This window comes from Argiope bruennichi, chromosome 1 (genome assembly GCF_947563725.1).
Source record: "Argiope bruennichi chromosome 1, qqArgBrue1.1, whole genome shotgun sequence".
Classification (NCBI taxonomy): Eukaryota; Metazoa; Arthropoda; class Arachnida; order Araneae; family Araneidae; genus Argiope; species Argiope bruennichi.
This window is the reverse complement of record NC_079151.1, coordinates 118928405-118953786: the sequence shown is the minus strand read 5'-3', so window position 1 is coordinate 118953786 and position 25382 is coordinate 118928405. Positions and strand designations below refer to the sequence as shown.

Below are 25382 nucleotides of genomic sequence, written 5' to 3'. Positions count from 1 at the left end.
ATAAATTTGAAAGTTTTCATGTAAACAAAATAATCATTTATAGCATTTTCACAATTAAGGAAGTGTTTGTATTGGCTTATATGTAAAATTAATTAATATTAATTTAAAGATTAAAAATTTGGCGATGGCAATCTTGTATCAAATTTGTTCCCTAGTGTTAATAATTCAAAGTTGTTAATAGTATTTGTTGTATTTATCTTTTCGATCCATACAAATATAAATAACAAAATCAACATTTATTTGGTGAAGAATGTTTCAAAAAGGATTTATTTCATAAATATTTTTGCAAAAAAATCAGTTATGGATACAAAGATAATTAATAAGTGTCAGATTAATTGCCATACTTATATAATAGAATTATCTGTAATTAATTAAAAATTTGTCGAAATTTTCACGTTTTTCTGTGAAACCTTGGAAAGTACTGCTGGTTTGAAATGAATCTACATCATTAAAAAAATAAATATGTGATATTATATAAAATTTTCTATTTTTTATTAACATTTAAAAAATATTTTTAGAGTATGTTTTACAAGAATATATTTTATTGTTGAAATTGAAATCAAATCGTTTTGATTATTAATGCAAAAATTTCAGCCTCGCTTTTTTTCCATTATTGACCTCAGAAGCAGAATATTCGGAGCGTTTTATCGCATGTTGAATAGATTTTAATATACAGCCTATTTTTAATAAAATTTCATAATTTTTTATGTACTTGCAGTTAAGTTTAAAATTCAGAATCAAGCAATAGTGAAGGATTTTTGAAGTGCACCTACTTTTAAATATCACTGCTCTTTTTTCACGATATAATTGAATGCATAAAGTTACAAACAAAAAGTTTGGAAAATACTTAGCATACTGAATAGTGCTGTATAAGGCTTTTAAAATAAAATGGCATCAAAATTTGATATTTAAAGCGATTTTTCGACTAAAAAAGACCTTTAAGAATAGTACACAAAATATTGATTAAATCTTTTAGGCAAACCTGGCAAACCAACTAGTCGTCAAAGGCTGCTAACTAATCTGATTAATTGTCGTTTTTCTAGTGTAACGTTGAGTTTCAATTTATTGTTGCATTTTTATCCGGAATTACTTCATTCCAAGTATCTTCAACACTTACAATTGTTTCTGATAAAATTCAATTTTATATGAAAAAATTTATCAGTTTCGAAAACAAAACATTTCATTTATTCCAGAAATATACGCCAAAAATGTATATGTACCCGTATATTTTGTAATGAAAATCATTGTGAAATAGTGCGTTGCTTACTGTATCGTTCCATTATTCCCAATTTTTATCCTTATAATTTTCATAATATTTACTTGATTTCATTGCTTCGCAACAGACGTGCAAACGATTTTTTTTAACTTTATCGCAAACTTATTTTCCTTTTATTAAAAGAGATGCGAAAGCGATAGGTCACAGAACATTTCAGTTATTTTAATCAAGAAAAATTTTCTCCGGTTTTATCTTACTTTTCTATCTTATAGATAAATTGCAAAATTTTCTTGTGATGTGGAATTCGACATTAAAAAGAAAAAATGAAAAAGATTAACTTTCGGTCTTTTGCAATATCTTTCTGTTATCTATTCTGATGAAAATACTTGTGACCTACTAATTTAAAATTTAAATCTCTTTTGCCTTCAGATAACACGATTGCTGATAATTTGTTATCGGAGCACACCGATGTTCACAAGCAAGTAAAAGACTCCAACAACTGCTACAACTATAATAGTTGTGGAAATTAATACGCTAATTAATATAACTATTCAATCGATAAGTACGACAATTATTATAAAATATACTGATTTACATAAAGGCAATATTAAAATAATTACAATAAACAATATTGTAATTTATACGTTTATGAAAATGATAGTTCTTTATAAAGTTTGAACTCTTTTGCATTTAAATTATTATATTAATTAATAGAGCTAATTCATGTGACATCATAATCACATGACAAACTTGCTTGCGCATGCCATGAACATAATACGAGATGTTCTTTGCCCATTGTACACCCTAAGACATGCTAACCTTGCTTACTTTATATCATACTTTTTGAGCATAATACAAATATTACTTTTTATTTTTATTATTAATGTGGATTCGGAAAAAATAGAAAAGATTGTTGCCAGTAAGTACTTTTCAGGGCTTCTTTTAACCCTTTCTAGGGCCGTGGGAAGGATGCTTCCCACCAAATTTATCAATATTTGTATGAAATTATGTAAGTTGACATAAGTTCTGACAATTTTTTTTAGTAAGTCAGAAACTTAGGTGCTTTAATTCTTTATCTCAGACAAAATCATGTGTCTTGATTTGTTACTTAATTATTAATTAACCAAATTAATTAATTAATCAAATTAAATTTATCTAATAAGCTAAATGAATCCCTTTTCTTATTCTAATTTCAAGCCTAAATATATTTTAACATAATATGACTAGTAAAAAATGGCCCTTTAAAGGGTTAACAAACTGAGTAGTGTGTGTATGGTGTAACATAGTTTTGCAAATGAATGACCAAAAAGAAGAACATTTGGGAATTTAATTTTTTTTTTTTTTTCACGGGAGGACATAATTTGAACAAGGGGACCAAAGGTGGAACGCGTCCGTTCTCTCCATAACACAAGAGCGAAAATGTGAGAAGATTTACCCTTGCTGTTTTACTAAGAGATTCTTAAAGGGATTTCTTTGACACATGTCGATTTAGGAACGGAGATCTTTGAAAGGTCAGCCAAAGTCATTAGGAATTTTTATCCATTCGCTTGCAATATGAAAATTGAAATGATCATCAGCGTTTTAAAGCGCCTGTTACAAAAAATTAAATAAAAATATAGGATTTGAACTGAAAAAATAAAAGAATATTTTAGAATAAAGTTAAATGGGCTAATTTTAGAGATTTAAAAAAATAGGAATTTAATTAGGATTTTAATTAAGCTAAAAGATATCATTAGATATATATGGAATGTGAAATTTGAGCAGAAGTTCTTAATCATGCATGAAACTGCATATTGTGTTTCTTTAGATAGAATGAATTTTCGAAGGCACTGGAAAAAATTTTACGAAACATTTTCAATGAATTAGAATACAAAATATTTATAACAGGCCTCACTATATATCTTCATGAGGTGATGAATTAAATTGAAAAGTCATTGTTGTCAGCAAATCTTTTTCAGGATTTCATTTAACAATCTAAAGTATCATATATGTGGAATATGAAAAGTCGGGAAAAAAAAAAGATTTTAAACCTACAGGAAATTGCAAATTTGGCTCATTTATGTGGAATGATTTTGCAATGACACGCACATTGGAAAACATTTGACATTTTCAATTAACCCTTTCTGGGACCGTGGGAAGTATGCTTCCCACCAAATTTATCAATCTTTGTATGAGTTTATGTAGGTTGGCATAAGTTCTGACAAATTTTTTTTTAGAAAGACAGAAACTTAGATGCTTCAGTTCTTTATCTCACACAAAATGACGTGTCTTGATTTGTTACTTAATTATTAATCAACCAAATTAATTAATTAATCAACTTAAATTTATCTAATAAGCTAAATGAATCCCTTTTCTTATTCTAATTTCAGGCCTAAAAATATTTTAACATAATATGACTAGAAAAAAATGGCCCTTTAAGTAGTTAAAAGGCCCTTTAAAGGGTTAAAGTTAACAATCTATAAAACAAGAAAATTTCACACATTCATCTATGTGTGAAATTTCTGATAGATGAATAAAAATGAAGCGTAACTGACAGGCAATTTCATAAAACATTAAAAACTAAAAAGCATTTAAAAAGTCAAAGCATAATTTTTATAAAAAGAAATGCTTCAGAAATTCAAATTTGGCCCATCAAAAATAATGTTTAATCACCCACAAATATTTCCCATGATCCTTCTTGGAGCTCATTATTATATTGTATTCTAAGTGAGTTTCGTTTATTTTCGTGTACATATGTTATTTTGTCTTGCGAAATGTGTAACTTAGAAAATAATTCAATAACTGCTCCTGAAACTCGTCCATTATTTTCATTTACCTCATAATCATAATGCAGTTATAGAGTCCCTCTACTCAACGATGTTTAAAAATCAATTTAATATCGAAAATGCTTATCATCTGCAGATTTAACAATTGCATTTTTAACTTTCAAACGGATGTGTCTTCGAGACCAACATGAAAAGTCACACATATTTTCTAGATCGAAATAATAAAATACTAATTTTAAGAGAATAATTATTAAAATTAGGTTGTAATTGTGTAAAGGTCAATTAATATAATTATCTTAATTTTTATTTAAAATTTCATACAATGTCATCATAAAACACCTAAAAAGTAAATAATGACCTAAGAAGTAAGTAACTGAGAGGCGTGAAAATAAAATAAATGAAATTTCCTATATTTCAATCGAGATATTTACATTTGCAATGAAAAATTGTAGAAACAATAAGTAAATTTAAAAAAATTGAAAATTAGATATTAAAAGGAAGAAATCAGTTTCATTTTCAGCCCTTTGTATTGTTGCAATCCATACAAATATGCTTAGAATGCACAAAACATATATATTTCTGGCAAATCTTACAATTAAATCTTATTATTCTAGTGTATATTTGTCAATTTTGCAGATTTGCTTCTTTTTAAATCTCTTTCATTCGCTTCTTCGACGACTAATTTTACTTTCCTTTTCAAACCTTTTCATTTTAGCTCACTTTGTAAAGCAGCAGGCTCTTCTGTCAACGCATTCTTTTAAAAGTCGTTTTGCAGCTGTCGTAAATTTTTACTTTATCGTTTGCAGAATAGATAATGCAGGTGCTGATTGCAGCTGCATTTTTTTAAAAACAATAAACCTTTCTAAAATAACAGAAAAGAAGCTATAGCAAAAACTTACGCCAACGATGGTGCGTATCTTGGAAATACAAAGAAGAAATTCTTATATTTCTATTGTGACTTCGAAATCCGAATATTGACAATAATTCGTCAAAAGTAGCCAAATAAACAAAGTCATGTTTTCCGCAGTGCTCTATGGAAAAAGATATAAAATGAAATCCTTTTTCTAATGTATGTCTCAAACATGCAAGCTAGCTGAAAGGTTAATATGAAATCTGCACAGGGAATTTTTTTTATTTGGTATATATGTATATTATATATATAACAGGAATATTTATTGTATATTCATAGCTGCTGTTATTTTTATATAATCTGTGTCACTGTTATGTAGAAACGAATGGTAGAAATTATTTGATTCCTCATTTTATGTTACTAATGCTTAAACCCATATTAGCTGAGATTTTTTACTTACATACTTTTATCTATCATCTTAGTCTGATAAAGAATTTATAATAAAATTTGGCGATAATAGTAATTTAACAATCAAGTTACTCATCTCTGAACAAATAACTAATTCAAAATTACTTAGAAGTTCTTTTAATAGTTTAAACACTGAAACCTTTTAAAATAATGATATTGAAATTTAATTACATAAAAATTTTAATTATTAGAAATTGTATATTGTATAAAATTTAAAGTATTTAGTTTTTTCTAAATTTATTGTCTTTAGAATAATTATTTATTGTTTATAATTAAATTTATTTCTGTATTTAAAGAATTATTTTTTTTAAGTTGTTTAGTATTTCAATAACATACTTGCGTCTTTTAAAGCATTTTTCCAATTGTAGTATATATTTATTTCTAACGTCTTAGAAATTAACTAACAAAAATAAAGCCACCTATTAGATTTGCCATTCCGTATATAATTGTGTTCGTTTGTTCTTTCTTTCTTTTTTTTTTTTTTTTTTTTTTTTTGTTCTTATAAAATTCTGAAATAAGAAAAAGCCAGTCTATTAAAACTTTAAAACTCAGAGATATATATTTGAGAAAAATACTGAATGAAAAACAAAGATCTGTCGCTTCGTACTTCTTACGATGTAAAAAAAGAGATCAATTATATTTGTCGAAGTTCTTCAACAGACACTGCAGATGACAACTTGAAACTAATAGACTTGAAATTGTCTTTTTTTTATTTCGCTAGTTTCTTTCGGGTTTTTATTTACTATTAAACTAATTCCGCCTTAGAAGGATTTTTTTAACTTTTAATAAAATGGAAATACATTTTTAAAACATATATTTTTTTAAGTGAAAGTCATAAGGAATTTATAAATTTAAAATTCTTTTCGAAAACTTGTTTTACAAACATATGGGTTATTTAATTCGAAATATTTCTGGATTTGAAAGTATTTGTAGCAGCGTGACATAGTTTATTTTTCTGTTTTTGCCAATATAGAGGATATTTTTTTCTTAGATGGTTTCAAATTACAAAATAATACTTTCGTAATTTTGAAAACCGAATTTATATATTTTATATATTCTGAACTGATTATATATATATGTGTGTGTGTGTGTGTGTGTGTGTGTGTGTGTGTCTGTGTCTGTGTCTGTGTGTGTGTGTGTGTGTGTGTGTGTGTGTGTGTGTCAACCGAAATCTCTCTTTTTTTATTTAATTATTTCTGACACACACTTAAAAAAATTGCTGACTCCGTTGTTTCCCACGCCGTGAGAGAAGTGACAAAAATCCTTACGTATCTTTTTCAAAAGTACCTAAGATTCCCTTTCCTAAATCGATATGTGCCAAAGAAATCGCTATCAGAATTTCATAATAAACTCACCAAAACGAAAAATTCTGTCACTTTCGCTCTTGTTCGCTCTAGCGAACGTACGTATCATGACTTTGTTACTATGTAAAAATTATACATTCCGGGGTAAAATAAATTGTTCATTCCAAAAGTTTCTTCCTTTCAACCACGTAACTGCCAAAATCATACAAATAATATTTTGAAAGATAGGGAGTCAATATTCGGGGTACACAATTTGATCGCAAAAGATGGCTAATATTTTTTTATAAAATTTAAATTATACTTTATTTAATTATGTATAATTTAAATTATACAAATTTAATGTTTTCGTTCAGTAAAAGGTTTGACTTTTGCTGGTTTTCATTCAGATATATAAAGAATTTCTTCGAGAATACATACGTAATTCTAAAATACTGGCAAATATTGACAAAATTAATTTTTAATTTTAATCATCTTCTTCAAGTTGTCCAAAAATACCATGTAAGCTAAGTTATGTTCTGAATAATTCCAGTTAAGCATATTAAAAGTGGAGGGAGACCATTTCAGATAAAAAAATTTCGATTAAATCATGAGCGTTTATTATTGTTTTGTTTATAACCACAGTTCTAAGGGTTTTTAAAATTAAATGAATTAAAAAGTGTCTTTGTAAGCTACATTTTGATTTTTATTAAAGTCAATTTTATAGTAATTTAATTATTATAGAATTTTATTTTTAAAAGAAAACATTATTACTATGTTTTGCAATATTTTTTTTTTTTTTTTTGGCTATGCGATTTCAGAGATATATCGGATAACCTGAGTTCGGTTAATCAAAATTTTACTGTCATGTCATTTTTTTTAAATAGCATAAATCGGAAATGCACAGGAGGGGATGTTCGTTATAAGGGACCTTTGTCAAGATATACTATATAAGATATGGAACGCAGAAATGTGGAATTTCAAATTCAGTAACGTAACAGTGCATTGCATGTAATATAACAATACGAACAAACAACCAATTGCCAGTGCGTTATTGGCTGGTTATCAAAAACTGGTTACAGCAAATACCAATTACCAAAGTAAATATCGACGAACTAAATGTCTATCGCTTCAGATGGACAAGTCCATTAAACACCTCTATCATCTTTATTTCTATTTTTTACAATTAAATACATTAGAATTTTAAAAAGTACGGAACTATTTTGAATATTGTAAAATTCGGAATTGAGATTGAACAATGCTTAAAAGAAAATACTCGTTCACAATAGTAGAATTCTGGAAAAACACTAATTGAAAAATTTAAAAGCAGGTAATTACAATTTATATCAAGAACAATTATTGATTTGATTTATTTTATACTTTTTATCAAAGAGAAATTAATTATTTAATTAATCGCTTCAAAACGTTCATAAAAATCGTTTTTAAACATAAAAAATAGGAAGTAATTACGAAAATATTAATAACTTACAATAAAAATTAGCTATATGCAGTTTTTAAAAATCGTCTGCTTCGATTAATATTCTCATTTTAATTACAAAAATTTTTCAGATGATAAAAGGATTTTTCGTATTATATTATTTTATACAAAAGCTGCTTTTTTTATATTAAAAATTCTGAAGATGAGAGCATTTAAATCCCAATCTGTTGTGGATATGTAATCTAGAATTAATTAAATTTCACTGTCGATGTTATAAATATGGTGAAATAAAAGACGGCGATGTTAAACAAATTCGCAGTTGTTGGTTACAGAGAAATATACTGATATATTTCTTCTTATTTTAAACTATGTGCATAAAGACATGATCTCGTCTGAGATGCAAAATGTATTTATTTGTGGATTATTTTATAACTCATAACTTTTTACAGTTTTAATTAGTTGTTTAAATTCTGGCTTATACAATTGCGCCAAAAAAAGGATAAAATTAATCACAAGCAAAATAATTCCTTGCTATAACTTTTATAGGGTATATTTTCAAACTTAATTTTTGTCATAGGAATTTTTACTAAAAAATTAGTAGAATAGAAATAATCAGCAACAAATTTACCAGGTAAAATTTATGAAACATCTGAAAATAAAAATAAAAATTGATATAATCTATTCCGTTTCTGGAAAATACATAGAATGAAAGTTGAAAATCACTAATTGATGATTTCTTCATAAAAATCAACTTAGGAAAACAAATTATGGTATTATGCTTCAAAAAAAGAATTCTGATGAATTAAATTACAGGAAAAAAATATATTTTCCAGTATAGCTTATGCATTGTATAAATATAATAAACTAAATGATATGCTGTATAGACAGGTGGTTATTCTATTAGCAGTGCCTTAGATCTGATTGTCACAGGTTAATTAAAGAAAGTTTTATTGGAAAATCTGTGCACATTGGCAGAATGCTTAAATAATTTTCTATTCTTTTAGTAAAAAATCTTTATTTACAATACATTTTAGATATAAATACATAATAATAGAAGTTTTGTTTTACTTACACTGGATCTTCACTATCTATAATATTCAGATACATTCAAATCAAAACTATTCGCTAAAATCGTATTGAAACAAATAGTGATCCATTATTAGGAAACAGTAAAATACCAATTAAAAAATTTTAAAAAAATCTGAAAGAAAAATTAGCAATGATCTTTATGGTCTTTAAGGGTCTTATAATGAATCATCATAAATATAAAAGAAAAGAAATTGCGTACTTCAGCTCATTGACTTTTACATTTTATTCATGTTTAGGTTTATTCGAGCACGGTAATTTAATCAATTTAAACGTTTAAAAAAACCTAAAAGACTAAAAAGAAGTTGAGATTTCGCATCCAATAAGGAAGCAAATCAGAAATGCTGGAATATTTTTAACTCTGACTAACATTACAGAGGGTGGTTGAAGATTATATATTGAGAGAGGTATAAAAATCAAGAAATGTTGTCTGTTTCACTTTTTCAGATTTAAAAAAAAAAAAAAAAAAAAAAAAACTGAAAGAAAAATTAGCAATGCTTTTTTTTTTGGTCTTTAAGGGAGAATATAATGAATCAGCATAAATATAAAAGAAAAGAAATTGCGTACTTCAGCTCATTGACTTTTACATTTTATTCATGTTTAGGTTTATTCGAGCACGGTAATTTAATCAATTTAAACGTTTAAAAAAACCTAAATGCCTAAAAAAGAAGTTGAGATTTCGCATCCAATAAGGAAGCAAATCAGAAATGCTGGAATATTTTTAACTCTGACTAACATTACAGAGGGCAGTTGAAAATTATATATAGAGAGAGGTATAAAAATCATCAAATGTTGTATATTTCACTTTTTCTCATGCAGCAAATTTTCTCATGCATTTCTGATTAATACACAAAGAAAACATTGCAATTGTCAATAAATTCTTGCCTCGAGAAGAAATTTCAAAATTTTATGAAATTTCCTGTGTTAAAAAAATTGAAATTATATATTAATCTGTAAACTTGATATTTAGTAAAATGAAATTTCCTATATCGAATTTACATCAAAATTGTAAATATCTTTCAAATTTTGGACGAAGTTTATCAATAGAGCGTCTATCTTTCTGTCCGTCCGTATGTGTAAATCACATTGACTTAAAATTGTAAGTATCTAAACGGAAGAAATTGGCATACAGGTTTATCACAAAATTATTGATATATGCACAAAGATAATCCCCAAGCAGCCATTTTATAAGCGTATTGACTGAGAAGGTCTTCGCGATAATAGCCCGCGTTCCATGACTACTTATAAAATAACCATCTTTGGTTCACTATTACTTTACTAATTACTTTAAAAGGAGGTACGTTCCGTCATAGGAGAAGTTGTTATCAAATCCACACCAAACAGTACTATATTCCCATTTGATCAGCGTACTGAAGAAGAGGGCTTTCACAATAAAGATTCATGTTCTGTCATCAATTAGAAAATGGACATAATCTATTTGTGTCCTAACGACTTCGGAAGGAGTTATGTTTTGCTATTGGAGAAGTGGTTATGAAAACCCCACCAACATTACTATATCGTCATGGAGTGCGAAAACAAGAATCTTCTTAATCTTAAACACTTGGTGTTATGCCTCCTGTGCCAAAATGTAAATACGTACCAGAATTATAGATTAGCGACACGTTTTAAATCAAATAAATTGGAAAGTATGGTTCCAGATATAATGTTTAATTGTTTTCACTAATCGACGACGCAAAACATAAAGCTCACCATGGAACATGTTATAATATCGAGGAAAGCAGATTCTAACAGGTTATATTTATAGAATATTTACGACAAGATAGTCTCTCAATTTTAACATCTAGCCTCTTTTGTGTTGATTTAGAAGAATATCTTCAAATTAATTAGGAAAATATTAAAATATGTTAAACGAACTTTCAAAAAGTTTTGAATTCCTCTTTATTCAACCCCTCCCCCTTTCCCCTTCCTCATTTCATTCATAGCAAAAAAAAAAAAAAAAAAAACTTGTTGGAGATAGTCACAGCCAACTCGATCCAGTTGCAGCTGCAACATTTTCATTTCTAATATACTTGGATTTCAAAAGTAAATGACGTCATGATTTTTTTGTCAACAAATCGTGACGTCAGAAAGCTGTCACAATTTATTGCTCAAGATTAAAAAGTTCTGAGTGAAATCCAGTTGCAGCTGCGTAATTTGTCAAGTATTAAATCTTTCGACTATTAAATGAGGTTGAAGACCTTTTTTGGTTTTTTTTTCTTTTAGCTTTTCTTATTTTTAAGAAAAATCATGCAGGATTCTGTAATAAATTTTACACATACAATTCCTGAAATAAATTTATTAAAAAAAATTTTTTTTAGATGAGTTTGAACTTAGAAGCATGGATTAGGACAATGTTTTAGGCTTCATTTGTGTTTCTTAACTTATTTTAAAGAATTTATTTTAATTACAGCAAACGATTATATACGTACATAAAAAAATTATTTTGCAGTTGCTCAACAAGTGTGTTTACAGACGTATTAACTAACGCAGTAGTAAATCTTATTATACTTTAAAAAATATATTTTAAAAATTTTATTAAATTTTTTTTAAAATATTGCATGGAAATAAACTTAATACTAGTAAAAAGCTAATTTTTTTTTTAATTTTAAAGTAGTGAAAGAAAATATTTTTTACACATTAATAATATGCTTTGAAGTTATCGAGGAATATACCTTAATATTTCGATTAATTTATAATTAAAAATACAATTAAATTTTTGAAAAACCTTTTCTTAATGAACATCTTCTACCAAAGAAAAAAATTAGGTATAAAAATATTATTAAACGGATTTTTCGTAGCGTTTTATGTAGGGAACAATTTATAGATAATATATGACTTATAAAAATTACCAGGTTAATTTTTACCCTTACTTTTAACTTCAAAATTTGATTCTGTATGGTTATATATTCTTTTTTGATAACGTTTAAGAAGTCGAATTGCCAAGGCTAGTAACCAGGAAATTTTTTCTAATTATATAACCAAGATATTCCAGGAAAATTTCAAGACATCTATTTCCGTTTAGCAAACCAATCAATACTGCTAAACCCAAAGTCTCATGGTTCAAATTGAGAATAAATAATCTCAATTTTCTAGATAAATATAGGTATTACACAATAATATATGATGTTGTAGCAGCAATTTTTAAACATTCCAGCATTTAAAAATATTTTTCGCCAAACATCCATCTCCCTTTCAAAACAGCATATGATTATGTACATACATAGGAGTTAATAAACTTATAAGCATAAAATAATAACTATTTACATAAGATAATAAGCTTTTTAATGAGTTCTGTATACAACTAAACAGGGCATTGTACTGATTATTGAGCAACTAATTACTTAACCGCACAAAGGTTTAGAAATTAGGGTTAGCTGCTCAATAATCAGTACAAAAGATATTAATAATTAATGTTTTTGTTGTAGTTGCATAAGTCGATACTTTTTCCGGTTCAATCATTATATTAGATTATCCTGCCCAGTTTTGCATCGTCTGTGAAGGAATTTTTACTCAAATAGGAGAAGAAAAAAAAATTTGTATTTAATACGCTCTGTATTTTGTATCTAATACGCTCTGCTTGTATTAGTTGGAATGTTGCATTTTATATATTGTATAATTGTAAGAAATTCTTGCTCAATTAAGAGAGGGAAAATTTTAGTATTTAATCCGCTCAGTAATAGCTTGTATTATTAGGAATATTGCATTTGATATATTGTGTAATTGTAAGAAATTTTTATTCAAATAAGGGAGAAAAAATTTAGTATTTAATATGCTCTGTAATATCTTGTACTATTAGGAATGTAGCATTTTATATATTGTATGATTGTAAGAAATGTTTATTCCAATAAGAGAAAGAAAAATTTAGTATTTAATACACGTTATATCAGCTTGTATTATTAGAAAAGTTGCATTTTATATATTGTATAATTGTATCAGAATAGATTTCAAAATATTTTGGACTCACATTAATTTAAATTTAAATGAAACTACTGTCAAATTCAAAGTTTTTTTTGAGTTATCATAGACAGACATGCATAATTCTAAATTTTTTTTTTTCTAAGTCAGTGAAGTCTCAAACATAGAGATTCATCAAATAATCGAATTCGAATTATTTTTGACGATTGCAATTTGTTTATTTACTTCATAAAGTAAATATCCATTCCTATTTAGTAAAAAGATATATTTTCAATTTATAAAAGAAATAAGCATTATAATGAGTGTGTTGTGATTTTCTAATGAACTGCCCGGTTTTATATATAATATTTTAATCTAAACAAACACAGCTGCACTACAAAATTTACAAACACACATAGACAATTAAGTTAAAGTAAACAGTATGGTGGAGTGATTCCACCGTTTCCAACCGAAAGCATTCGGTGTTAGCGCAAGGGTTGCGCATAGGAAAAAGTCGACCTCAGGATGCAGGTCTCCCGTTCAACTCCTTGTCTGTAAACGCCACAAGGGACTTCTGTAAAACGCCACAAGGGGGCGCTCTCTGCTCATGGGGAAAAAGAGGTGCTACAGTATAAAATTTAGTAAAAAGATATTTTCAATTTATAGAATGATATAAAAAAATTACTTTATTGCATCTCCTATTTCAATTAAGATTTAAAATTTAAAGTATATGTCTGTGATAAATTAATAGTATTATTGTGGAATCAGTAAAGGATATCTGTAGTATTAATATTTTTTTAATTCTTTGTAACACCTAAACTGTGATAGGATAATAGGAAAATTTTATTGCTATTATACAGTTCTCGCATTTTCTCTTCAATTACGATTTTTAAAAACATTATTCATATTAATGATGAATAATTAATAAATATTTTTTTTTTATTTTTTTCTTATACATTGTATAGAGAAAGTATAGTTATCGTCAAAAAAATTCGAAATCGAGATTATGACGAATATCCACATATTAGACCACCCTTAATTTAAAAAAAATACACTTTTGGAAAATCTCTGTCTGTCTGCGTGTGACAAAGACAGCTCAAAAAAGCCTTGAGCTAAACAGTTGAGATTTTAGTATATGATCTTTATACCAAATTTGCTCATTTCTATCAAATTTTAATTAAAAATCTGTCCAAAGGAAGTGTCTATCGACCTGTTCGAATATCTGTTCGAAGTTAATACGGTAACTACAAAACAAAGAGAGTTAGATATATAAGATACACAAATTTAAAATCTGTAGAGTTGACATTTGTCAAACATTCAGTCAATTCCAATAACGGGTTGATAGTCTGTCTGTCTGTACTTTCAGAAATATATAAATGAGATAATTCGAAAACTCAATGACTTAAATGTATCAAATTCGATAAGGGATTTTGTGACTAGCATTGCAGTTTTGTGTCAAATCTTTGTTCCAATCGATTGAGAAAAACGTGTCAAAAGCAGAAATTCTAATTTCGGATACTATTAATGCATGCCAGTGGCTAATCCCCTGAAAACTGGCCAAGAATGACATGATAGATTCAGTAAAAATGCCAAGTTCCTTCCAAAAGTTAATATTTCGTAATTATTGTAAGCCAGTGCCATGCAAAATTTTCCTGGTATGGCAAGTTTATTAGAGATTATGTGAGAAAATTTTGAGGGAATTAATTACTCCTCAATTAATTTTGAGGGTTATACAGGGTAATCAAGAAATAATAGGAAGTGCTTCGGGCCCTGTAGCGTGTTATATAAGGGACGAAATATAACAAAATTTGGTCACCTTACACATTAAAGTATGCGGTTTTGATTTATCAAGAAAAAAATTAGTACCATAAAACGTCGATTGGGGAAATCCTGGCGCTGCGATCGAAAAATTTATTATGTAATTTGTTTATACGGATACTTTGTGATATGACACCGAAAATAAAAGGAAAGGTTGTGGGAATTTATGTCATTCTGCGAGAATTCGAACGTCGATTGCGTTGTCACTACGTGAAAGCGCCTTATTAGTCAAGCTGTTTTATCAGCGGGATGAAAATGCCAGTACTGCTAATCGTGAATACTGGCGGTTAAAAGAGTTACATAGAGGACCGATGACTACAATTAACTTATGAAGAATGGTTAAAAGATTTGAAGCAACATGAATTCTAGGTGTGCAACTAGGCCGAGCACGTAAAGATATCAAGCAGGAACAAGATGAAGAAGTGGCAACTGCCGTTATGCATCAGGCGATGGCTAATAAGCAGGTTATCAGCAGTGCATGTTTAGTATCACGACAAACAGATATCCCGTTCTCGACGATGCAGAAGATATTGCTTAAGATCCTGAAATTTTATCCGTATAAGATAACACCCATTAACTGATGACACTGATCTGAATCTTGACAATTTCTGGTCATGAGGCGGTTCTGGTTCACTTGAAAGACATTGTGTATCAAGGACATGTTTCTGACATTCCTACTTTAAAAGATCAAGTAAAATTACATGTCAGAGGAATAAATGCCGATATGCTGAGAGCCACTGTCGAAAACCTCGTGTACCGCATGCAATTATTGGAACATAAAATTGGCGGTCTCCTATAATAAACGTTTTTCATGGTATTTGGTGTGTTGCTATTTATTGTTTCCATTGGCAGTTATTTATTCTTTTTTCACACATTATACGCTTGTAGCGCCAGGATTTTCCCTATCAGCGTTCTTCGGTACTAATTCTTTTCTTGATGAATCGAAACCGCATACTTTAATGTATATGGTGGCCAAATTTTGTTATATTTCGTCCAGTACATAGCACGCTACAGGGCTCCGAACATCTTCTGTTATTTCTTGATCATCTTGTATATTATGATTTCTTGTTATATTGATGCTTATAATGCATACAAAGCAAACTATTACATTTTTTTACGCCATGATCTATAACCATACATGCATGGATCCGACTTAAGAATTTTAAGCACAAATATTCCTTGACCCGTTTGAATGAAAATTATAAACCGTTGGAAAATATAATTACAACATACGATTTATGAAATCGAAATGGAATTCGTTTGTAAATTGTGAATATGGAGAGATTATTCAGGGTTTTAAAATTAGTAAAGAATTATTTGGAGTTATAAATAATCATTAGCCCTCCCCCTCATTGGGGTCCGATGGAATATAGCAAATTTCTGGCTTTTGTTTTTGTAACGCTGAATTAAAAAGTATTTTAAATCATTAATTCTTTCACTCCTGGTGGCATCATCGGAATAATCTGCTTTTAATAATTAACAGATGCGCACAAATTGGCTTTACATGCTCCTATATCTGTGTACAAATGAACAATGAATGAATAATTTATGAATTAATCTAGATTTTTGGGAAAAAAAGGACCAATGTCAAGTATTTCAATTTTTTTTCAATGTTTAAGTTTTTGGTTGGGAGAGGAAGAGAGGAGCTAACAAATAATAAATAGGCTGAAGAGGGTTAAAGAGGCTTTGCCAAATAATTGACACAGTTTCCATGACCTCGAAGCATTTTTAATTATTTTCAATCAAATTTATAAAATGAATTCTCATAATGGCACTTGATGCAGTATATTGAATTCGCTGTTCGATTATATGATTCATGCAATTGAAGCATAAGAAAATGGAAATTTCTCAGTTTTCTCGTTCACAAGTTTAATGCTGTATAGTTATATTAACTTCTAGATTTACAACTACCCGATGGCTATTACAGAAAAGAATCTCGTAATTTTGAGCAGTGATCAGATGACACGGATGACATATGAGTAAGTAACCTCCTTGATAAACCAAGGTAAAGGCCTTGAAGGATAACCTACAATTAATGTTGCATAATTGTACAATATTTCAATAATTAAGGTTGAAAAATTTCCTTTCTTTTTTTCTCAAACTTGTGTTGCGCAAAATGTAATTGGTTGAGAATTCCTGATATTTCGCATCCAATAAAAATTCCGAATTCTCTTCGCTAACAAAAAAAAAAAAAAAAAAAGGATAAGGTGAAACAAAATAATTGAAGGATGGGTTCCTCCCCCTCCCCCCCCCCCCCCCGAAAAAAAAAACGAGTAGGAATACAAGACACTCATTTGTCATTTAAAAGACAAGAGTTGTTTTAAAATATTTTTAAATGCATCATTTCGGTGCCACTAATTTTAAAACAAATCTTAAAAACCAAGAAGGATAAAATATTATGATATAATGCTGTAAGGAAACAAAATAGTTTATCGATCTGAAAGCTTATGACGTCACTGCTTTTGCGGAACAGTTTCCAAACATCAATCTCTTAACTAAAACTAAACTAATTTTCTAATTGTAAGCAATATACTTCTTTGATAAATGAGGTAATGATTTTTTTTTTCCATACCAACAAGCGGGAAGTATAACAATTACAACTTTCTCAGCCTACAAATTTAACTAAGTCGTTAAAAGTACTTTTTTAAAAAAAAATCCCAACTTATTTGTCATTTCAGTCACCATTGTTTGTCCATATGTCTTTTAAATAACCCTATGAACGTAGTTGGGTTCTAACCCCCCCCTCCCCTTCTGCATCTCTGTATACGTCGTTAAAACACAGCAAAACTAAAACTAAAAGCGGGAACAATTTTCCGTATCTTTTGTTCCCTGCCGTATTTATAATTTGATGACGTCATCACCGGCTGGTTTGGAGCACCACCTGTATGAAAACACGTGACGTAAATCGGAGTACATTCAATTTTAGATTTTAATGCAGGAGGCGTTCTTCGCAGTTTATAATGAGACACGCAGAAATCAAAGCACGTGTGCTTCAGTTCGAAGAAGAATAAAAAAATTAAATATTTATTTCAAATATCATCGTTTTGAAAAGGAAAAACCGCAGACGATATTTGAAACAAAAGCTATTTTAAATTAAAATGGATTTTATATTATTCTATTTAACTTTTCTAAAAAATCATGCTTTGCTTGCTGTAAAAACTTTGCTCGTAATTTATTTATTTTTTTAGATAAATTAGTTCTACTATTATTTCTTTCCTTTTTAGTGAATTAAAAAAAAATATATTTTTAAAGTTAAATAACAATCCATAGGAAATCAATTGCAAATACATTTTATGATTTAATTTTTTCTTGGCAATGCTTTTTTTAAATTCATGATAATTACTTTAACTTCTTTCTTCATAGACAGGCGAATGCTAGTGATTGCCCTGATATCGATCACTTATTCGCTTGATTGATCAAAAGCGATTTTTTTTTCAGAAAATTGCAAAAATTATATCGGTCATCTTTTTATTAAATTTTCTAGAATACGATTGAAACCATTCTCTACTGACTAATAATCGGAAACATTTAATAATGCTACTCATAAGAAATGAACTCTATAAATTATATTTTATAACTGTGTCTAAAGTTTCTTTACATACAGTGAAAGTCAAAAGAAAGTAAACACCAACTTTTCATGTATAAAATGCTTTATTTCAAATGCATTATTGACTTATAATGTAAAACAAATACTTAAAATTAAATGTTCATTTAATTAGAATTTAACAGCTTATAAATGTTAAGCTAAAACAAAATACAAAAAGAAATAGCTCAATTTAAACAAATGTCTAGCCAACTTTCTGAGTCAAAAAAAAGTAAACAGATAACTCTGATAGCAAAATAGAATGAAAAAAATTAGCAATTAATACTTTGTTTGCTTTCCTTTAGATTTTATTACAGCTTTTAACCTTCTAGGCATAGATGCTACCAATTTTTTCGTCAGTTCGATCGGGATTTTCTGCCATTCTTCCAAGATAGTTTTTTTCAATTCTTCTTTATTTGAAACCGTTCTTTGGCGTACTTTTTTATCTAAATATGCCCATAAATGTTCAATGGGGTTGAGGTCTGGAGACTGCGGAGGATGGTCTAAAGTCTTGGGTGTCCGATATAGTAACCATTCTTTTACAATTTTAGATGTGTGTTTTGGATCGTTGTCATGCTGGAAGATCCAAGTTCGTGACAGTCCTAATTTCTCAACACTGGGGCCAACATTTTCTTTTAAAATATTTAAGTAGCCTATTTTATCCATCGTAGATTCGATAAATACCAAATTTCCGACCCCTGCTGCCGCCATACATCCCCAGACCATAATAGAGCCACCCCCATGTTTAATTATTTTAACTGTACATTTATCATCAAATTCTTCGTTCTTCGATCGCCAAATTTTCGACTGCTTTTTAGGGGCCAAAATTTCAAATTTTTTTTCATCACTAAATAAAATATTATTCTAAAAATTTAAATCATTTTTTTTCGTACTTCCTAGCAAAATTCAGGCGCTTATTTTGATTTGTTTTCGATATGAATGGCTTTTTACGCGGTATCCTACCATGTAACCCATGATCATTAAGAGTTCTTCTTATAGTACTTGCGCTTACTGATTTTCCTGATGTCTGAGATACATTTTGCGCTATCTTTACAGCACTTTCAGCTGGATTTTGTTTTATCTCTCGTACTACAGTTCTAACTTCTGCATCAGTAAGTCTTCTTGGTCTTCCTGTTCTTTCAAAATCCTTAATCTGCTTATACTTCGTATATTTGTCAATGATTTTTTTGACCGTGCAATGATTCCTTTGGACAATTTGTCCTATTTCACGTAATGATTTTCCGTTTTTCTTCAAATTTATTATTATTTTTCTCGTTTCTAGTGATGTTTGTTTCCCCATATCCAGTTTTCTAAAAATGTTCCAGAAAATTTCAGAAATTAACAGAAGAGCGAAATGTACATCAAGAATTCACTTTTGTTTAAGATTCTGTGAAAAAAAGTGGTGGCACTTACAAAATTGATAACGTTATAGTGAAAGACTTGTCAGTGTTTACTTTTTTTTGACGCTCAAAAATGGGTGTATTTTTTTGATTAAGCGGCTTATTTCTTCTTGTAATTACAATTTGTTTAATATTTATAACGATTTAAATATTTTAATATTAATTATTTAACTATGCAATATTAATTTATGTTACAAGTCAATAATATATTTGCTATATATTGTTTCACACATGAAAAATTAGTGTTTACTTTTTTTTGACTCGCACTGTATTAAGAATCAAAAGTAGTTTATAGAGTCATTCATAAGAGACAGTTTTGTAAAATAGCTCTCATGATTATAACTAAGTTTTCTCTACAGATTAAAATTTCAAAGTAATTAATATTGTCACTCATAAGAGATAGGCTTCATTAATCATGTCTATTCAGTTTTTGGAGAATGAAAAAAAAAAACTAATCAAAAATAAGAATAAGAATAGAAATAAGAATCAAAAATACCTAATAACATCATTCATAAGAGATGCAGATCATAAATTATCTTTTGACATTATTTGCAGATTAAGAGTAAAAAATAATTAATAATGTCACATAAGAGACAGTTCTCATGAATTATATTTAATCATTCTTTGCCGATTAAGAATCAAAAATAATTAATAATGTCACTCATAAGAAATAATTTTCGTAAATTACCTCTATGCATCTTTTTTTCTTTTTTGCAGATTAAGATTCGAAAATAACTAATAATGCTACTCATTAGAGCTAGTTCTCATGAATTATCTTTGAGCATTCTTTGCAGATTAAGGATAGAAAGTAACTATTAATATCATTCATAAGAAATAGTTCTCAAAAATAATCTTTTAGAATTCTTTGCGAAATGTAAATTCAAAAAATAATTAATAACGCCATCATAGGAGATAGCTTTCGTGAATTACCTCTAAGCATTTTCTGCAATTTAAGAATTGAAAAAAAAAATAATAACAATCATGGCATTTTTTGAAGATTAAGAGTCAAAATTAATGTCACTCATAAGAGATAGATCTTATAAATTATCTTTAAGCTTTCTTTGCAAATTAAGATTTAAAAATAATTATCACTTTTAACATTCGTAAATTACTTTTATGCACTTATCGGATATAAAAATTCTCTTATGAGTGATATATTGACAGAAATATCACTTTTAAGTTATACTTTTCATAAATTATCTTTAAGCATTTTTTTGCAGATCAAGATCGAAAGTAACTTGAATAACCTTACAAACGCTTTCAATTCAATGATACCATTCATAAGTTGTAGTTTTCATAAATAATCTTTAATAACTTTTTGCAGATCAAGATCGAAAGTAACTCATAATTTGTAGTTTTCATAAATTATCATCAAGCATTTTTTGCAGATCAAGGATCGAAAATGAATTATAATGTCATTCATTAGTTGCAGTTTTTCATATCTTTAATTAGTTTTTGCAGATCAAGGATCGAAAGTAACTTATAATGCCATTCATAAATTGTAATTTTCATAAATTATCTCTTGTCTAAATTTTGTTCTGATTAAATTTGATTCCGAAAAGCTTCAAACGTTCAGCTAAAATAGCTACTCCATGGTCATTTAATGGACATCGAATGCATAGTACCAATTTAATTTTTATATTTTAATAAGCATTATATTTGATCTCAACGAATGAAACTTTAAATGATAAGTTCACTCGTTTTGGTCTTATGACTGTAACTTCATGCGAAATGACCACTTTATGTAACTCTAGGAATACAGTCACAAATACAACAAATCTTATCAGCGTTTCAATACAGAGTTTGACCTTTGTAACGGAGATAAATATGATGTCATGAAAATTATTATTTGAAGTATTTGTACCAATATTGTTTGTCACTAAATACTGTAACACGGCAAAGTAACTACAATCCATCTGTACAGGTAATAAATCGTTTTTATTATTTTTAAAATAAAGTGTGAAATATTTCAAAAATGTATTTACTCTTTGATATCACCTCGGACACCATTCGAGACGGTGCATCATTTTGACGTTTTATTTTTAATAAATTTAATTTTTTATTTGTAAATCCTACAGAGTGGTAAGAAAATGTTGATTAATTTTTGGGGAAATTCAACTTAAGACGATTATATATAATTATTTTTCGAGCAATAAACTAGTCCTTGTATTAGGTGAATAATTGTGCATCGAATTACTTTTCCGAGTGATAGTATTAATATAATAAATCACATTTTGCCATAGTTCACTTGGAAATGTTACAGCATAAATTAATTAACATCTTGTTGCTTGAGAAGCAATTCCTATTTTCTTTACTCAAGATTCAGACTGGATTTTAAATTAATTTTCAAGGATCGCGTTGAAATTGAATCCCTCCTAAATTCTGAAAATAAATTTAAAAAAATACACTGTCATAGTAGTACACAAGACATTTGTTATATATCTTCACAGTAAAAAAAAATTAGTACAATAAAATCTGCATAATAATTGCTAATATTATATTTCAAATCAAAGATATATAAATGAAAAGTTGTCACTTACCTTTCAGCAATGTTAATATTGATATATATATAAATATTATCGTAAGTGTTTTGTGTCACTTCCTTAAAAACGGAACAAAATATTATTTTTAAGCGAGTGCCAACTTTCTGCTTGTGTCGGTTTACCAAAAAATAAAATATATTTTCTAAAAATTTGACATTAAATCTATTTTATTATTACGACATAATTTTAATCTGTTTTTCATGAACTTTTTTATTTTTTGGTATTAAATCATGTGACAAGTCAGTGTGTGTTCAAAAAAACCTTTTTTGTTGTTGTTGTTTGTTTTGTGCAATATACAGATATTGGCTGCAAGGAATTTTTTTATTATGTTTCACCATGACATTTATGTGACTATAGTAAGATATTTTTAATATTTGTATTGTCTACTTAATGATTTCGAAAATCAAATCCATTATAGAGAAAGAATAATTGCTTACATGTTTAAATAATTTCATTTTTCAATAAAAATACATAAAAAAATCCTACCTTGTTCATATACTTTTAAAAAATATCTTTCCATGCAAAAAAACTGTATTTTTAAAAAGCATGCTTATACATTGTGTGGTGATAGGAATTTTTAATAAAAAAATTACTTTTGCTTTAATTACCTTAAAGAAGATCTTGTTCTAATCCAGAAATCAATTTAATTAATGAAACTAGTTTTTATGTTACTAACTTCTATATTATTAACTAATTTCATTATTACTAACTGAATAAACGTTAAAGTGCATATGAAAGTTAATTGCCTTGTTTTGAAGGTGAAAAAAAAAACAGAAAGATCCTTTATTTTTAATTAAAAATTACTTCGCTATCATTCCTTAAAGAATCTGCAGGTAACCCAAATTTTACATAACATATTTGCCCTGGGAACACATAATTTGGCTGTCACGTATTTAAACCAACCCAACCAACAAACTTCTTACACGAAATAAGCTCTACGATTACAATTTAATGCGTCTGTATTTCTTTTCTCGTTATTCATATTTACCAAATAGATGTTCTGCCAACAGTTTGATCGTTTCCAGTAATAAAACATATTATAAAATATATAATTTAATCATAAGAATATACATCATCATATCTTAGGATTTTTTCGCGGAATAAAATTAATGAAACTTTCAGTACCAAGCCTTGTAATAAATTCTTCTTCAACTATGCCAGTCTACAATGAGACACGCCCCTGCGGATCGAGATTCGGTAGAAAAGTTACCTCTTGAGGAACAATTCCTCGAAGAATAGCATCACTTTCCTCGAGGCAAGGAGAAGAAGGTGGATCAAAACAAGCAATATGCAACAGAACTGGAGCTATTTTGTCACTGTAGCAATCGATAAAGAAGGCTTACCATTTGTCAGAATCTGGAAAATCATGTCTGCCATCTTTTTTTTTTCCTTCCCTAACATCTGCTAACTATTCTCCGTTCACCCATCTGTTGTTTACATCTATGCCTCTATGATTTCTGCTTAGTATTTATTATATAAAAATGCCTTTATTTTCTTGAAAAATTGTTTGTTTTTTTTTAATTTCAAAAAAAAAAGTTTCCATTATTCATCACTTTTCTCATTTTCGATTCAGTTCTTTCTAGATCTCTGACAACTACTATGTGTAGAATTTTTAAACAGATAATATATTTTTTTTGCCTTTTTTGCAGCAGACGATAATTTTTATCAGGAAAGAAAACTATTTTCAATACAGTCAAATAATATTTTAACATGCAAGCTTTTTGTGAAAAAAATTGTTCAAATTGCTTTATAGTAGATCATTGGATTTAGGACCATCAAATACAATGCATGTAAAAAGTGTTGAAGATTCAAGGATTTTTAATAATTTTAATTCAAATCTTAAATAATTTAAAAATAATCAAAATATTAATGTTTTTACTCAATAACTTTCCGTATTATCGCACAGAAATAATTTCTATTTCACTTCAAAAATGTATTTTTTCAATAACACCAAATTTCTGCACAATACAAAACCAGAAAAGTTTTCATTGCAAATGATCTGTTATAAAAATTAGTAACGTAAAATATTCCTATAATATTTTTGTAGATATCCATAAACTGTAATCGCAAACAATAATTTAAATTAGTAAGACGATAATTAATAATGTAGAATATAAAATATTCGTGATAATTTTTTACGTTATTAATTCTTAAACTGTTCTTCTAGATCGTTTTACAACTATTTATAAATAATTCGCAATTGTAATTTTAATATAATTTAATAATTTATGAATATTTTATGATTTGCTGACATAACTAATTCTTTAAATTGATCAACTGCAACTGTTTATGGATTTTTCACAGAAATATGATGACAATTTTTTGTTTTACAAATACTTTTAAATAATCGTCTGCAACTATTTACAGGTGCTAAAAAAATTGGCAACAATATTACTGTGCGTTAAAAATTCTTTTAATTAATCGAGTTAAAGTGTTACTTCTTAATTTAAAAAATTAGGAAGAATATCCAGGAAGTAGTTCTTTAAAAATCTTCTTCAATGTTCTGCGTTACTGATTCTTATAACTGATCGTCTGCATCTATTTACGGTAATTGCAGACGATCAGTTATAAGAATATCGAAACGAATGTTTTCATAAATATTCGAGATATTTTTTTACATTACTAATTTTTTTAACTGGTTTTTTTTTTTTTTCTGCAGCTTTTTATATAGTCATTGCAACGATATTTTTAATGTAATTTAATAATTTCTGAATTGTAGACAATGAATTTTTTAAATTGATCTTCTGCAATTGTTTACAGATTTTTACAGAAATGTGATGGCAATTTTTTTTTAACTAATACTTTCAATTAATTGTCTGCAACTATTTACGATTGCTTACAAAAAATTGACAGCAGTATTATTGTGGGTTAAGAATTCTTTTAATTAATAGAGTTTTTAAATGTTACTTCTTATTTTTAAAAAAGCCAAGAAGAATATCCAGGAAGTAGTTCTTTAAAAATTTTCCCCTAGATGTCCATCCTTTATAAAAAAAACAAGGTTTGAGAAAGGAAAAGGAAAGGTTTTAGTGAAAATCCGAAGG

General features: G+C 27.9%; 1 protein-coding gene across 12 annotated transcripts in view; it reads left to right on the top strand.

The window, feature by feature from the left end:
* The window catches only part of LOC129969449 (la-related protein 4B-like), a 218286-nt gene that overhangs the window by 60342 nt on the left and 132562 nt on the right, over positions 1-25382 (top strand). Inside the window, exon 1 of one of the 12 annotated variants that reach the window (XM_056084107.1) lies at positions 21635-21722. The exons of 10 other annotated variants lie outside the window; for them this stretch is intronic. The gene's annotated coding sequence lies outside the window, so the exon portion shown is untranslated. Of the gene's footprint in view, positions 1-21634; positions 21723-25382 lie in introns of those variants that run through there. One more of the 12 variants, XM_056084135.1, reaches the window with a different exon arrangement.